The sequence below is a fragment of the Oxyura jamaicensis genome, chromosome 2 (genome assembly GCF_011077185.1).
Source record: "Oxyura jamaicensis isolate SHBP4307 breed ruddy duck chromosome 2, BPBGC_Ojam_1.0, whole genome shotgun sequence".
Classification (NCBI taxonomy): domain Eukaryota; kingdom Metazoa; phylum Chordata; class Aves; order Anseriformes; family Anatidae; genus Oxyura; species Oxyura jamaicensis.
This window is the reverse complement of record NC_048894.1, coordinates 103283338-103300504: the sequence shown is the minus strand read 5'-3', so window position 1 is coordinate 103300504 and position 17167 is coordinate 103283338. Positions and strand designations below refer to the sequence as shown.

The following is a 17167-nucleotide window of genomic DNA, read 5'->3' as shown; positions in this document are numbered from 1 at the left end:
TGATCTATTTTACTGTTAACATATACCAATTTTTAAAATACTTGCCTTTGTTATTTTTGTGTTGTATTGTAGCAAGTGTTTTATGTATAATATTGCTATTTCATGTGAAAGATTAGAATAGCTTTAAAATGTGAAGCTGGCATTGCTTCTGCCTTGAAAGACAGTTTTCACACAGATAGTGGAATGGTCAGACACCACTCCTCAAATACTGGTATGCAAGATGAATGAAGCTTTTTCTGTGGATGTTCAGTATATTCAATCAATAGTATGCCAAGGGAATTTAAGTCATACTGAAAGATTATTTCTTGCAATATTATTTTATTGATTTCTTCAAAAGTGCCAATAAAATTCATCCAAAGGGGTATATGTTCTAAGTGTGATTGGCTGTCTAGGATCATCTTACCTTTTTTCTCTCCTAATTACTGTTTGCTTTCCCTGCTTTCTCCCTTTATGGAACTTCTGGGGGGAAATTGTAGCCAAAAACTAAAACAAAAACAAAAACAAAACCAACCAAACAAAAAAACCTAGAGGAGGCATTTGATAAATGATTTCCATACAATTTTCCATTATTGAAAACATCTTTTGTTGTCTGGTGAAAAGCTGTATTTTATTGCTTAATTGTAAAACATGCATCACACTAAGGTTAGCAAAAATATGTTTCATGTAAGGGAATATTCTATTGAGTGTCTCTAATTTATGCTAGGAAATGAAAACATGCAGATGAATATGTGTAATGACAGGGATAAGTATTACTAAAAGACTTTACACAGTAAAATCATTAGTCAGGTTATTGAAAAGTCTAGCTGAGGAATCAGAGATTGAGGTGTTGTTTCAGCTGTTTCACTTTTCTTCTTTCTCAGAAAAACTGGAGCCCCAGGGCCCTCAGTGGGACCATGTGAGGGCAAGAGCAGCAGCCTGTCTTTTGCTAGTACCGAGAAGGAGGTGGGAAGGAGGAAGAGTGCAATCCTTTGATAATGCTAGTTGAAGTTATTTTATTTTTCCTACTTCCTTTTCCTTTTGTGAAGACTGCTGGTAATGGTGTATGTGACGACTTCGTATCAGGCTGAAACAGCATCCGTATAATACCTGGTTTGTAGCTGGAGTTAACCTGACCACCTGTATTGCCATTTGTTATTTAAAATGCTGATTTATCTTTATGCTGGAAGCTTTGACAATAGAGTTAAGCTGAAGGGGAAGTACTGGAGAGAGGAAGACTGAAATCTGGAGTATGAACATCTCAGTGTTACAATCCCTCTAATACAGTGCCTGTGTAAGTAGGAGAAGGTTCCCTGAAATATTAAAGACAGGAAATTTTTTAGGTGCTGTTTTATGTACCTTTCTTATTCTGCTTAGTGTGGAAAGACTGCTAACTGAAGTAACATACCATTTTTGATGTGCAAAAACAAACAAACAAACAAAAAAAAAAAAACAGAGATAACCACCTTAACATATTTGTCTATTGCTTTTTCTCTTTTAAGGCATTAATATTCAGATTTTGGTTTAAGCTCAGGATAGAAACAGAAGGAAGAGAGCATTTCTTGAGGCATTTGTATTTTTTTCCTTTGACTATTAATTTTGACAATTAATAGCATGCTTTTATTGACTATTGACTTTGACTACTAATAGCATGCTTTTATTGAATACTTTATTAGTTTGGTGTGGCAGAAAATCAACAACGACTCACATGTTGTTCTCAATCTAGTTTGAATCTACCTGTCTATTATTCCAACTAAGCACATTTCCCATAAGCAATGTTTGGTTATCTGTTATGTATAATTGAAAAGATTCTTATATTTATTTGTCATTCTCGGCCACGTATACGAATTAAGTCTTGGAGCAAAAACTTGAAAGTCTTTGCATCAGTAAATTGATTTTTTTTTTTTTTTTTCACCCATACTAATCTTTGCAAGTGTCATTTGTACTCAGTAAGCAACAAAAGAAAGAAAAAGGGAGTGACTCTATCCCCCTCCCCCAAGTCAATGTAAAGCAAATGAAGAAGCAGACATTAGCTTGGTGTCTACTGCTGCAGTGCCTGCACACCACCATCTTCAACATGTTTACCTGCACAGTGCCCTTGAGGTAAAAAAATTGTTTTAACTCTTTTTTTTTTTTTTTTTTTTTTTTTTTTTTTGAGTTGCCCTTGCATATGGGTGAATCACACAGCAGCTTTTTAGCCATTTTTTGGGCCTATTTACAGTGAAATAGAGCCCCCTCAGAGCTAGTTTTAGACTTGTTATCAGTTTTAGTGCAGCTGCTGTGAACAGCAAAGGCTGCACAGGATTATGCTGGAAACTGGGCTTGCACGGGCACCTGAGCCTTAAGGCTGCTTCACTGCAACCTGCTATTGCTCATTTAAAAAGGGCTTGCATGAGACCACACCAGCTTCTGGAGCTTATTGGGCTGCTTCCCTGTCGAGGACTACAACAGGGAGCACAAAGGGAAGGGGATGGGAGGATAATGATGAAACAAGAGTTTTCAGTACCAACCACAGGTTTTTCTCTCAGGGGCTATCAGCTGGCAGAGACCAATCACCTCAGAGGTGGCACCACCACGAGGGCATGTAACAACATAGGTACAGCGAGCTCAGGTCAAACCAGAGGTCCAGGTGGTGAAATATTTTGTTCATAACAGTAAACGCTGGGGGGTGCCCTAAGAGCAAGGCTCCAATTGTTTCAGTTCACAGGATTTCTCTTCGGGGTATTTTGTAAGCTTTCTTTTTCTTTTTTTTTTTTTTTTTTTTTTTTTTTATTATTATTATTATTTTCTTTTTTCCTTTTTCTTTTTTTTTTTTCTTTTTTAATGGAGTTGTCCGGTCCTCCTTGGTGTTCATATAATCTTCTAGTCTTCAGTGCTTTCTTTTGCCATGAGTTCTACAGGTTTATCACCTGTGGGAGTTATTCCTGTGAGAAAGACATACTGCTTTTATTGTGTAGAATATGGATTTTTTCATTTATGAAGAAGTTGAATGTTTTGGGCAAGGAAGACAAGGATAATGGCATATTTAAAAATATAGCCATTTTTTTTCCTTGGATGATATCAGCTGGGGTAAATTATTTTCCTCACTCAGCTGGATAATGAGCCATATGAGTTTTTTGTTTATTTGTTTGTTTTTTGTTTGCTTTTTTTTTAGGCCTTTCCTATGATTTGGGATTTCTGATGAGTTTTGAAATACCTTCCGTAACTTCAGTGTAAATTTTAAGGGTTTCACATTTTAAAGCTGTTTGAATATCCAGGAATTTTGTACTTTTTTAAGCATCCAGGAATAAATAAATCTGAGGCTTAAACAAATATAGAGCCTATAAATAGTTTCTAATCTAAATATCTTTGTTTGTAAATTGATGTATAGGTCTCTTTTAGACATTCAGTAATGGGCAATATGTTCTGGCCTCTTCTATACCTACCACCTGAGTCGTCTTTGAATTTTTGTCATGCCCAGTTATGGGGTGCAGGATCTTTATATCTCTGTGCATTGTTTCTTTTTCTTTTTCTTTTTCTTTTTCTTTTCGTTTTCCTTTTCCTTTTCCTTTTTCTTTTCTTTTCTTTTCTTTTTTTTTTTTTTTCCTTTCTTTCTTAATGGCCTCCTTGCTGTGTAGTTTTTGTTTTTGTCAAGGGTTTCACCTTCGTATCCAGTGGTCTTATAACTAGCAGATACTTTGATGTGATTTGGTGGCATTCATTGGTGTTTTTTGTTGCTCAAGGGGCTGTTTCCAATTAAATGCAAGATTGTTGAGGTTTAATGAATATTGTTGTTTATGGTCTCTCGTCAGCCCTTGGAACTCTATTCCAAATGTAATTAAAAAGCAACAAAGAAACCAAAGATTGGAAATGTGGTGATTCTTGTTTTTTAATCTTCCTCGGTTACACATAATGAGTCATCAATACTAAAAAAATTTATAGGTAGCAAATGAAAAAAATGCACAGATTTTTACAGGTATTTATTTATCTATAAACTACAGAGGATGGTAAGGATCCTGTAACAGGAATGATCACTGTAGTTGGTGAGGATGTCTGAAGGAATGATTCTTGATCAAGGCTGCCATTACATAGGGCCACAGCAGTCTGTACAACTTCTGTTAACTTGCCTGTTGGGGTTCTATGCAGATTGCAAGGCAGGGTGAGAAAGAAAAACTGCCCTGAAAAACTTTTGCTGAAGCCTGCACCAGTCAAACTCCTTACATGCAGATACCTCACAGTTTTCCCAGAAATAACTGCTCTGGAAATGGAATTTATTTAATTTCTCTTTTGTACCCCAAACTACCTGAATTTTCCATGAATCAAGAAACATGGTTTTGGAGACACCTTGCTCTGAGAGAGATTCTCTCATACCCATTCCCTAACAGACAAGACACACATCCACATCTGGGGCAGTTCCTGGTCCAAAAGGGACACCAGACCATTCTCATTCTCCCTTTTCCAGCAATGGGCAGTGCAACTGAATCACCCTAAAGAAACATAAGATTTTTCCTACTGGTATTATAAGCAAAAGCTAAATTACAAAAAATGTGATATACTCCTAATCATAAATGAAAGTGAAAACATCTGTATTGATCACATTGATCTGGAGAGCTAATACAGAATTCTTGCACATTGACTGTAATTTTTCATCTCTAATGGTATGTATTACAATTAAAGAAGGCTACCTCTCTCCCCATTTTAATCAGAAAATATTTTTATTCAGCAAACTTTGTGAGCTTTAACTTTTCATCTTATCCTGTTATATAGTTCAGGTCCGCTTACTAGTTATTTTTTTGCTCTAAACAGAGCTCAAAATAGCTGGCTTTTTATTCTGAAAGAAGGGGCATAATTACATTAAGCCTGAAAAGATGGAATAGTTCAGAAAGTAAAAGGAAAAAAAAAAAGATTTATACAGTTTGATATATGCAGTGTATAGACTATGAAAATTACTTGTATTTAGAGTTATTAATGATAATGCAGTCATAATAATTTGCTTATGTAATATAAGGCTAATGAGATATTTCAAAATATGGCAATTATAAGCAGTCCATAATTAATAAAAATGTTATTTAAATCTGAACTGTGAAATCATTTTAAATATCACCTTTTAGGATAATGATATAGTAAAGAGTGACTGTATGTGACTGTATTTTACTATCTGTGAGAGATCCATGCTCCTGAAAATGCTTATGCACAGCTACAAAAAAAATAAAAAAAATAAAATAAAAATCTGTGTGTAATAGTGGTACTTGCTAACAACTGGATTCAAGGGAACTATTTTATTTTCCCACTAAGAGGCTGTGTTAAATGGGCATATACAGGAAGCTCAGCAAGAAATAGATAGAAAAAAAAGAAGTGAAATAGCCATTCATTTTCTAGGCTTAAAGATACTTCCAAGATCATGATTTATATACATTATGCAATTTTCTTTTCTATTTATAAACTTACTTTTTAATAGCAGCATTGCAAAGGGCATGCAAACTCTAAGGCATTACAAGAACTATAATGAAAAACAGGGAGATAAGTCATGTCGCACCTACAGACTGTCCTCCAGGAACAGTTAGGTTCTTGTACGAAAGCAGAACACATACTGTCCTTGGATTAGATACTCACCAGCAGGGCTGGTGCAGGGCTTGCTCAAGAAACCTGAATACAGTAATGCTTTGCAAATATTTTTGAAATTTGATCCACAATGCTACACATGGGCATTGCTTTCTAATCTGTTTTATGTGTCAAGTATTTGCTGAAACATGCAACTTCTAAAGATATGTGCAAAATATTTTTTAAATTTACCTTACCTACAAAGAGTTGAGTCTATTAGCACAATGTGACACCAGATACTAGTTAATTCACTCTGACTACAAGAGAGGCAGTTAAGGGGTGATATGAATACAGCCTATAGGAAAATACAAGTAGGAGATTCAAAAACATCTGACCAAGGAACAAATATTGAAAGTTGAAGATGGACATATTCAGATCCCATTTATTTGTTTATTTGTTTTAAAAACAACAATAGGGACAATGGATGTGAAAACAAAAATTCTTGTTCGAGCACAAATATTGGACTTTAAACAATTAATACATAGAGGATCTATGGCCTGTATTGTACAGGATGCCAGGATGGATGGCCACAGCAACCCAGATTAATTACAAGCTATTTTTCCAACCACTGTTGTTAACCATAAACACCATATTCATAAGTGTATTTAGCTACTGATTTCATTGGGGATATGAGCCTGGGTTCATCCCACTCAACGCAGAGAAGAGTCCAGAGTTAGAGTGCTCTGCAGGCATGTTTGTAGTGGGCATTTCTCCAAGAGCTACTGCTTATGCAATATGCAAATCTAGCAACGTATTGCTCTGCAGCAGTCACTTCTACGAACCACCTACAGTTGCACAGTATTTTAAAAACGTGTTTTCCAAATCTTCTGGGAGCTTTTGAATAGGATATAGAAAAACAGATTACATGTAATGGCCACATGCTGGGATTAATCTTCTGGGTTTCTCAGGGCAATTCCATTGGTATAGCAATTTATATTTATATTTATTTTTATTTTTATTTTTTCCTCAAGGATGGGAAAACAGTGTTTGCAGTACCAGGCCCTTGATGTGAAGTAAATACATTACAGTTTACTACTTCTAGCACTAAAGTCAGTTTTACACATTTCACTTAAATTTTTGTTAAGAAAAGACTTATTACTACTCTGATCATTCCCTAAGTCTCTATTTGAGGTACAGGATACAAAATTAATATTAATATTTACTTTAAAAGGATTCTAGATATTTCCAGTTCCCATCTGTGAAGTTGGGTGTGTTTATTATAACTTTCTTACCTATCTACAAAAAGACCTTTGGAGGTGGATTTCTGAGGGATATTTTTTATGTCCTGTTGATGTCTGCTTTTGCAAAAATCATAGTTCCCCAAGGTACTAGCCTGCAAATGTGTAATAATTTTGACTTCTGAATTGCTACTTTGATGAAAAATTGTGTACTATTTTATTGCATTAAATGACTTATTTTGACTTAGTTTGTGTCTAAATTGTTTCTCAAGCATTTTGGTAGCACTTGTGCACAGTGGCAAGACTGGGTTGCAACTGAAATAAATAGTAAAGTGCAATAACTTCCTCCTCTCACAAACTGAGATGCATGTATGTAGCATTTGGTAGGTGAAATGAGATTTTAAAGCATTTCTACTGACATAAACTGCCTCCTTCCCTTCTTGGGGTTGATTGCTCTATTAATTGCTTTGAGACAAAGTGACAGTACCATTAATGGAAGACTGTACGTGCAGACTCTGGAAGATTCCAAAAGAGCAGAGGCTTACATTTCACACAGTAGTTGTTCTTATGCAGATCTGGTGAGCTGGGGAATTTCTCTGAGCTGTAGTAAATGTGAACAATTATTGCATGGGGAGCAGTTACTGATAATACCAGTTTTCTTCCTCCTCCACTACATACACTCTTGTTCTTTGCCAAACAGATTTTTGTTACAGATGTCAGAATCCCTGCTGGATTGTGTCATGGAATTGCAGTATTTGTTTAATCAAACCATAATGTCTAAACAGATTCATGTGTTGATTAAAGAGACACGCTTTGATTGCTTTCTGTTGCTGTGGGGTTGGGAGGAAGTGTGTACAATGCTACAGTATCTGCAGCATCGACAGAGGAGACATGACACTGAATGAAATTTTTCCTTTTTTCGCCACTCTTTTAGCTTTCAGTCCAAGTTTTGCACAAATGAAATCAAAGTGGAATATGCAAACAGAAAGCTACTGCTTCTTCTACTGCTTCTTCTATGTGCTTCTCTCACCTGCTGAAACCTGCCATTAGCTTATGGTGAATTGATTGCTTTTAATCAAAATCAGAGGCTGTTTGTTTATAGAATGTTAGAATGCCTTTTTTTTTTTTTTTTTTTTTCTCTTTAAGTGTAATTATGGTAAATCAGTTCAGGATACTTGAGATGTTCATGATATATAATGAAAATCACCTTTTTTTCCTTACCTTTCTCAGATCTAGTAGTCAAGCTGTGATACATAAAAAGTACCATTGTAAACATATATAAATAGTTCAGAAGAAGAAAAAAAGCTCTTTGAGGCAGTGTCACAATAGTTAAGTATGGAGAATACTAATCCTCTAGAAAATTAATATAATTAGATAATTGCTGACTTTTTCATTTGCATAAGACCTCTATAATTTGCCCTAATACTACATTCATTCTGTATTGTAAGAGAGTGACAGATTATAGCACAGCATTGCTAGTCGGTCGAGGGAAGTGATTGTCCTGCTCTACTCTGCACTGGTGCGGCCTCACTTCGAGTACTGTGCGCAGTTCTGGGCACCACAGTGCAAAAAGGACATGAAACTGTTGGAGAGTGTCCAGAGGAGGGCGACGAAGATGGTGAAGGGCCTAGAGGGGAAGACTTATGAGGAGTGGCTGAGGTCACTGGGCCTGTTCAGCCTGGAGAAGAGGAGGCTGAGGGGGCACCTCATCGCGGTCTACAACTTCCTCATGAGGGGGAGTGGAGAGGCAGGAGAACTTTTCTCCATGAAAACCAGTGATAGGACCTGCGGGAACGGGGCTGAGCTGAGGCAGGGGAAGTTTAGGCTCAACATCAGGAGGAGGTTCTCACTGAGAGGGTGGTTGCACACTGGAACAGGCTCCCGAGTGAAGTAGTCACTTCACCGAGCCTGTCTGAATTCAAGAAGAGATTGGACTGTGCACATAGTCACATGGTCTAAACTTTTGGGTAGACCTGTGCGGTACCAGGAGTTGGACTTGATGATTCTTATGGGTCCCTTCCAACTTGGGATGTTCTATGATTCTATAGCTCTATATGTCTCTTACGGTTCTTATAGCCTTAGGCCTTTCATAGCCGTCTTTTGTGAAGTCTGCTGTATGAAGGCTAGAATTAAGGCTTCTGAGTTGCATTAGGCAGTTGGTTTGATTAGCTCAATAAAACTACAGAAAATAATCAGAAAATAGGGGTAAGCTTGGCTATTCCTTGACTTCAGGGCAGAAACACCTTCACCTATTCTGTTTTCTACAGGTGCTCTTCTAAGGAGGTTCGTAAGAAACCTTTGCTTTTGGATATGTCCCAACTTTCCTTTCAGTGTTGCTTTTCCCTAATGCTAGGGGAAGGTTTTTCCTCATATGTAAATTAAATTTCCTTTGTTGCAATTAGAGTCAGAGTGATATGGAAAATAGTATGAGTTGAAAATTCTCTGTTGAAATTGTGTTTTGACAGGTTAGGTTTCTAACAGAACAATTTTTTTTTTCTTTTTTTTTTTTTCTTTCTTTTTTCATAATAACTCTACTTTTTCCTTTCATAAAAGAAAAAATAGAAAAAAATAAGTGCAAACACAGGACAATGAACTATTTTGCTTTGGAGAGACTGTTGCAGCACCCTGTAAATGCACCCTTTCACTGATTCTATTTTTTGTGTGGGACTAGTTCTTTTGCCATATAATAATTCTGTAACTCTGTTTCATATTATCATATAATAATTCTGTAACACTGTTTCTAGCCATGTTAATCTTGCAAAACTATTCATATAATTATTCTGTAATATGGAAAATGGGAAGTGTGCTCCTCTGAAATCACAGTGATGTTTGTCCATATTTTGTTTAGCTGAAAGCATAAATATAAAATTGGCCTCTCATTAATTATGGACAGCATTTTGTCCAGGCAGCTTATTTTGAGTGGCAAAAACTATCAGGTTATTTTGGAGTTTGTTTGTTTTTCTCAATGTTTTTTGTTTTTTTGTTTTTTTGTTTTTCCCTGTGAAGTAGTGTTGGCTCCCATGTAACTTTGCTCAGTCCACCTAGTGGGAGGTCAAAAATCTCTAGGACTAAACAATACCTCATTCAGAGTATACTGGGGTTCCAAGTCTAAACGCAGGGTGCTGCACCTGGGCTGGGGCATTCCTGGGCATGAGTACAGTCTGGGAGAAGAACTCACTGAGAGCAGCCCTATGGGGAAGGACTTGGGGGGTCTGGTGGATGAAAAGCTCAACATGAGCCAGCAGCGCGCACTTGCAGCCCAGAAGGCCAACTGTGTCCTGGGCTGCATCACCAGAGGGGTGGCCAGCAGGGTGAGGGAGGTTATTGTTCCCCTCTACTCTGCCCTTGTGAGGCTCCACTTGGAGTCCTGCATCCAGGTTCCCAGTGCAAAAAGGATGTGGAGCTGTTAGAGCGGGTCCAAAGGAGGGCCACAAAGATGATCAAGGGGCTGGAGCACCTCTCCTACGAAGAAAGGCTGAGAGAGCTGGGGCTGTTCAGCCTGGAGAAGACTCCAGTGTGACCTCATCACAGCCTTTCAGTAATTAAAGGAGTCTTATAAAAAGGATGGAGAGAGACTCTTTACTTGGGTAGATAATAATAGGACAAGGGGGAATGCTTTTAAAATAAATGGTTTTAAACTAACCTCTAGATTAGAGGTTAGAAGGAAATTCTTTACTCAGATAGTGGTGAGGCACTGGAAGAGGTTGCCCAGAGAAGCTGTGAATGCCCCATCCTGGAGGTGTTTAAGACCAGGTTAGATGAAGCCCTGAGCAACCTGATCTAGTTGGTGGCATTACTGCCTATGGCAGGGGGGTTGAAACTAGATGATCCTTGAGGTCCCTTCCAACCCAAGCCATTCTATGATTCATTCTATGATTCATTCCTGAACAATGATACTCTAAAAAGAACCTCTGACAGAATGACAGATGGCATATCATTTATCTGCTACTTGATATTTTAAAGAATTAATTTGAGCCTACTAATTTCAGAGTTTGTCAATGATTTGTCATAAGTGTATATCAGGGTAAAGAGAAAATGAATATTGTTTCATCTTCTGCCTGTTAATGTAATACAATAAAAGCCTTCACTTTTTTTTTTTTTTTTTTTTTTTTTTTTTTTGACTGTTTATAAAATGTAAAATCATTATTGGGAAATTTGCTAGGGTTAGTATAGTTTTGGCACCAGAAAACATCCATTATTCATTTTTTTAATCTACATTTCAAGGTAAACTAATTAATGATTCAAAATTCATAGGTGAGCATCAAGCCCCTTGAAACACTTAAAAGCTATAATTTATAAGACAATGTTAAAAAAATGAAGGTTTTCTAGCTAGAAACATAATCATAAAGAAGAGATGCTTGTCTACAGTTGTCATATCCACGACAGAAACACATTATCTCCCATTGTGACTCAATTAAGCAGCAGAAGTGAGTGTTTAATGTTAAACAGCAATGGATGAAAACTAGATTAAAAATTAAGATCAGGGTTTATGAACTCCTAAACAATGCAGTTTACTGGGGCAATTTACGCTAACATCAGAATTAGAGATAAGGAAACAACAACAACAACAACAAACCATTTCAGGATATCAGGCTCTATTACTTTTATTTTTATTTTTATATTTTTTTCTTAACCCCCTCCCCCCCAATGGAAATTTCCAGAACAGTTTCCAGCAGGTCATAGAAATTCAAGCATATATGACTTGATCACTAGGTCAAATCCACATTTCAAAGTCAGAAATAATAACAATTACAATTGTTTGGAACACATTTATTATTTCTTATTAGAATGGACATGGTACTATTCTTGGACAGGAACCTGCATGGTAGAAGAGTGGCACAGAGGTCTGATCTTTGTTCCAAAGAAAGATGAAGAAAAAAGGAAACAAAATTATAAGTAAATACAAACAGAAGGAACTAAAGAAGCCGAAGAAAAACATAAGGGAATCCAACAAGTATCTATCTCCCTTTTCCAAATATACTGTGACTGAACTGGGGAATAATTTTCCCTGGGAAGCACCACTGTTGTCAAACTGGTGTTGATATGTGGAAGCAGCTCTCATATATCCCACCTGAAAAATATCTAGCTTTGTTGTGCCAGTTAATCCCTGTCATTTCCTGTGAACTTTACTGCTGGCTAGCTGAACTGCTAACTCCTGCTCCACTGGTTGCTGAAGATGCATGCTATAAGTCATTATCACTGCACTGAAGGCTGTGTCAGGCAGCAGTTATACAAGACAGTGCTGAATCTAATTGCATTGGTTCTTGATCCTGAAAACCCTACAATCATTTCTAAATATATTGTTAATTCCATAAATTGATGATTAAATGCTTGTGGGAATTATTTCAATGTCAACTGCCTGGCCGGAAATTACTAACTAAGCAAGAACTTTCAGTATGATTTATAATGCATTCTTTTGGCTTTTGTTTTACATAAGAATGTTATCCATTCAAACCATCAGGTGAAAAAAAAAAAAGAAAAAAAAAAAAGAGAGAATAAATTAACAGCTAGCCCAAGTCCCTAGACGCCTTTTTCCTTCCCCTAGGAAAAAAGCTGAGCTTTGATATCACTGCTTTATTGCAAGGTCTAGCTGGTTGTCATTCTCCAGCTGTTTCTGGCTTAAGGAGGCAGAAGCTGTCAACTGACTAGGCAGTTTTTTAAAGTTTGAGACCTGTTACTCTGCTTCAAGTCTGAAAGACAACTTTACAGTTTTCAGTATTCTCTTACCAGGCAGAGGTAGCTGTAAGAAAGAGGAAAAACATATTAAACAGTGGCTGCTGTTGTGCCTTATTGTTTTGAAGATGTTCCTAGTGAGCAATCATTGAACCAGTAGCATGTATCCTAACATGAACCAGTAGCATGTATCCTAACTCTATAAATTATTAATTCCATGGGTATCTCGTTCCAGAATAGCCCTTAAAATATAAGATGGTGCAGGTTTGGCAAGAATCAGGATCAATCTCAGGCTTGGAAAAGGGAAAAAGGGAAACAATCACCTAAAGAGAGGTGCCTAGTGTCGCTCTAGGTGGTGGTGTAAAGCATTATTTCAAGTCCCCCATTACAACTCCAGGAGAAAGCAGACTGCTACAGGTCCTGTATCACATCCATCAGTTCTACATGGATGGGCATACCTGACAGTAGCAAGCACCCATGTTTGGGCAGCTAGGTCCTGCCCTAAAGCCCTTAAGCACTCGCAGCGGGACCTAAAGAGGTATTTAGCTCACCCTAACATAGCTGCCAGTGGACCGCTGAACAGCATGTGAGAATATGTTAGGCAAACCACTGAATGTAGTGAACATGGAGACACTTAGATGAATGCTGGTGGTGCAAATGCTGAAACTGAAATGTCTGACTTTGCAACTGAAGTCTGCCTAATGGAGCTGAAGCCCACCTATGGTGAATACACAGACAGGGTGTCTTCCTATCTCCTGTTGCAGTCACTTTGGCTGGGATGCCTCTCACCCATCCCTTGGAAAGGTCAGCACACATCTTATTCCTGCTTTGAGTGCTGGCTGTGTCAGCATGCTGCATGCACAGATTCTCAGCATATTTCTATGCCTGACCTAGTCCAACACTTCCACTCTTGCTGGTTCAACAGCTGAGAATTGGACCCCCTCAGGACCATTATTCCTGAGATAACTTGTGTTGGCATTTGTGACATAAAGAGCCTGTTGTACTAGTATTAACAGAAGAAAGGGCTTGAGCAAGGTCTAGTGAAGCAATGTAGTTCCAATAATGTGAGTAAATTGCTGGCTGTTGCTAAAAATAGAGTAACACTTTTGGGTTTTATATGTAACAAAACTAAAGACATATTTCATTTACTAACTTTTTTTTTCCCCAAAAGCCTTTAAGACCATCTGAGTCTTCTGAATTATATCACAGTTAGACATTGCTTGTAGCAATCATTTTGAAAATTAAAATTGACTGTCTTAGGCCTGGCAACCAGTAAATCCATAGCAGGCCTCTGCGTAGCAGCAGCATTTTCAACACACAGAACCTTATCTACCTGTTTGTGAGATTGGGATCTTTAGGGAAAGATTAAGTGTGAGACATTGTAGAAGGGGATTCCCAGAATGTATAAACTTTCCAAGACAATTTTGAAACTGCTAACCCTTGCCCCTGCATACTTTCACGGCCCAAGATATTTGTTTTGAAGTTCTGTGGCCTGGATCAGCTGTGGAAGATGGGATACTGGCTGTTAAGTTCTCACTATGTACCTTTGGCTCCTTTTGATAAGAAAGTTCTCACTATGTACCTTTGGCTCCTTTTGATAAGATAGATTTTGAACAGATTTATATATATATTTATATATATATATATATACCCTGAAGGAATCATTAGCTGTTATAGGGTGGTCTTTTGCCTCAGAATATTGCTTGCCTTGGTTTCCAAAAATCTGAAGCTATGTTACCACCCATTTCCTCTTTCGTTTCCTTGTTTGGGACGTAAATTTAAAGTGTAAGCTCACAGCTGCTTTTTCTATTGTACAGGGAAAGGAAGAGGGTGTGACATGCTGCAAACTTGTTGCCACCATTCTGCTGCTGGCTCTAGGGTCTTCCACTGAGTTGTTTGCAACAAGGTCTTGTTGGAGTGCAGCCATATGGGTTGTGGAGAAATGACAGGCCCTCGGTTTGCTGCTGGTACTAGTGCTCTGGGACTGAGGATCTGTATCATCCTCACAGAGTTGCTTTCTATTTCTTTTTTCTTCTGCTGTTTCTGTTGGTGCTTATATGCCATTCATGGAATGAATGGCATATACTGACCTTCATTCATAATTCATTCATACCGACCTTAATATTGCTGTCACCGATCTCTTCAGGAGGACCTAAGACAGAGCAGAGGCAGAGAGAGATGATGTAAAGGTTAAGCTTACGTTTTCTCAGCCAGAAGCCAGAGCAGTACCCTTAACAATGCACTTTATTTCCATGTTCTCAGCAGATTATCAGTGGCTCATTTTCAGGGACTGATTTGTCTGAAATGACAGTAGCTCTGTATGAGTATGTTCTGCAGGCAGTGCACTTAGGGATGAAGTAATACCTGGCAGCCTGAGCTAATAAATCCCTCATCTGACCTCAGTGCCTCCTTATGCTTTCTGCTGGTCCTGATGCTCCTTTGCTATGCCAAAGTGGTTCAGCTAACCATGCTGTCAGAAAACAAACTTGGCAATTGAAAAATGCATATATTTATTCCACATTATGGGTCTGACTCTGCTGAGTAAACTCCCACTCAGCACCAGAGCCAGTGTCATGCGAGGAAGGGAGTGGGTCTTCTGTCTGGCCATGAGGAAGGGCCGTGGGGTTGGGATGAAACAGGAGGCGATGGGCTGTTTTGTCCTACATCTCCCCAGGGACTCCACTTCTTGTATTCTGGTTAATTTTAGTTGGTTGCTAATTAGAACAGCTAATGTGCAGTTTTTCACGTTAAAGTTACTCATTCTTTATCTCAGTACTAAGGTTCCTTGTACGACTCCCTCTGCTATGATGCTGTCCCTGTTTGTGTGCACTTACTGGAAGTGATAGAGCAGTCAAGTACAGGAGAAATGAAATCCTGATATTATAAATGTCATAGTAAATGGCATTTCATGTTTAAGAGGGTAAGGTGATATGACAGAGGTTATCTGTATGGTGGGAAAAGGTATTATCTTTATGTGCAGTAAATATATGTAAGAACACAGTAAGAAGTTGATTTCTTTGTAAACGAGAATAAAATGACACCAAAGTTGCTTATTTAAAATGTGAACAAAAAATGGAGCAAAAAACCTTCCTAGTATGCATGTTGTCCCCCTCTCCCCCCAAAAAAGAAAGACCCTACATTCCATAGACATTAGGACAGTTCATCTGCAGATGTAGTGTTTTTATTCCATAGGAAAACAATTTTGGACTTATATTAAATAAATTATCTAAATAATACATACAAAAATGTTGATTAAAATATTCAGGAATGGTGTTGTGAAACAAAAAAAACTTTTCATTTTGTTAAAAATTGCAAACATAGAAGTATTATTTTTGTAACAAGGAAAAATATTTTGCATTAGTGTCTATGCTTTCTCTTTTATCTATATATTTATTATTTCAAATATTATTGTTTAAGAACACAGTGCTTACCTGTGTTTTAAAGTCTCTGATTTATAGTTATACTAGAATTGTTATATGTTTAATAGAGCAGCTGCTTGTACCCATTAAAGGGATTTTTTCTACAGGATAATTAAATTATCTCCCAGAATGACAGAACATGTCAGGTACAAATTGAGTCCCCAGAGGGTAGTTTCCCCCTGAGGTACATTCATATAGCTTTAACAGCAACACTTTCTAGTTTAGATTGGCCCTATACAAAGGAACACTGCCTTACTCAATCAGAAATCTTGGGTGTAGGGTACTGGTATGAGTAAAATTTTTCATATAGTACAGCAATGGGAACAGTTTCTTATTCTTCAAGGGACAAAGATGCAGACTGCCCTTATTAATATTGAATCAAACGTTCATCAAAAACTTCAGTTATGCTCAGCAACATAAAATGAACACATCCCTTCAATACAAAAATTCTCAGTGATTTAAACTGAGCAATCTACATCACATTAACACTCTCTACAGGACTTCCACTAAACTTACATCTACAGATGAACTAATTTCACACATAGAAGAGGAAATCTGTCATTATTAAAAAAATAAAAATTATAAAAAAGCAAACAAAAAAAGAGAAAAAGGAAAAAAGAAAAATGAAAAAAAAAAAATCCCCTGCAGATCCAGATCTATTCTGTACTTTTGCTGTGACAGAAATGGAAATCAGCGTCTTGGATGTGTTATATTTTGGGGTATGCTTTCTTTAGCTAGAACAAGCAAGAAATTCTATTAATCTTCTCTGTGAATATTTTTCAAAGATATAGCTAGAAATGCTATACTAGCAGGAGAAGAAACCAGGCTATGTCTCTGGGCAATATTTATCCTTCCAGCAAGTTTAAATGAACAGGTGTTAAATATAGTGGAATAGTATTTCACAAAGGCATTTTAAGTCTTCTGAGAAACTCTTTCTCATTTATGTTGCAGATGTCCAGCACTACCGTCAATAACAATTGCAGATGTGTAGCTACTGGCAAAAATAAGTGCAAGTGCAGCAATGGAGAAAAAGTAAAAGTTGAATCTGATTTCTTTTTTTCTTTTCATAAAAATAAAGGAATTGTGATCAGTTGATTAATCTCAGTGGAAAACAAACATGGAAATACATGCTGGAATATGAGAGAACAAAGCTTTACAGACTGGCCAAGTTATGTCTATGTGAACAGCAGGACCTACTAGTGTTATCCTTGCCTTGATGGCAGTACTGTGCAGTGCTAATTCTGTATCTCCAGCTTGTTCTTGCAGTACTAGTGAGGATGTTGGGCACTTCTGCTCTGGGCAAACGTAGACTTAACAAGTCTTTGCAACCTAACATGTCCA

The 17167-nt window shown here is 37.4% G+C and overlaps 1 long non-coding RNA gene across 1 annotated transcript; it reads left to right on the top strand.

The window, feature by feature from the left end:
* Nucleotides 1-1973: 1973 nt before the first annotated feature.
* On the top strand, nucleotides 1974-16885 carry LOC118162829. The gene is made up of 3 exons (XR_004748654.1): nucleotides 1974-2079; nucleotides 15188-15327; nucleotides 16778-16885. It is a non-coding gene; the product is annotated as an uncharacterized LOC118162829 (long non-coding RNA).
* The last annotated feature ends 282 nt before the right edge of the window (nucleotides 16886-17167 follow it).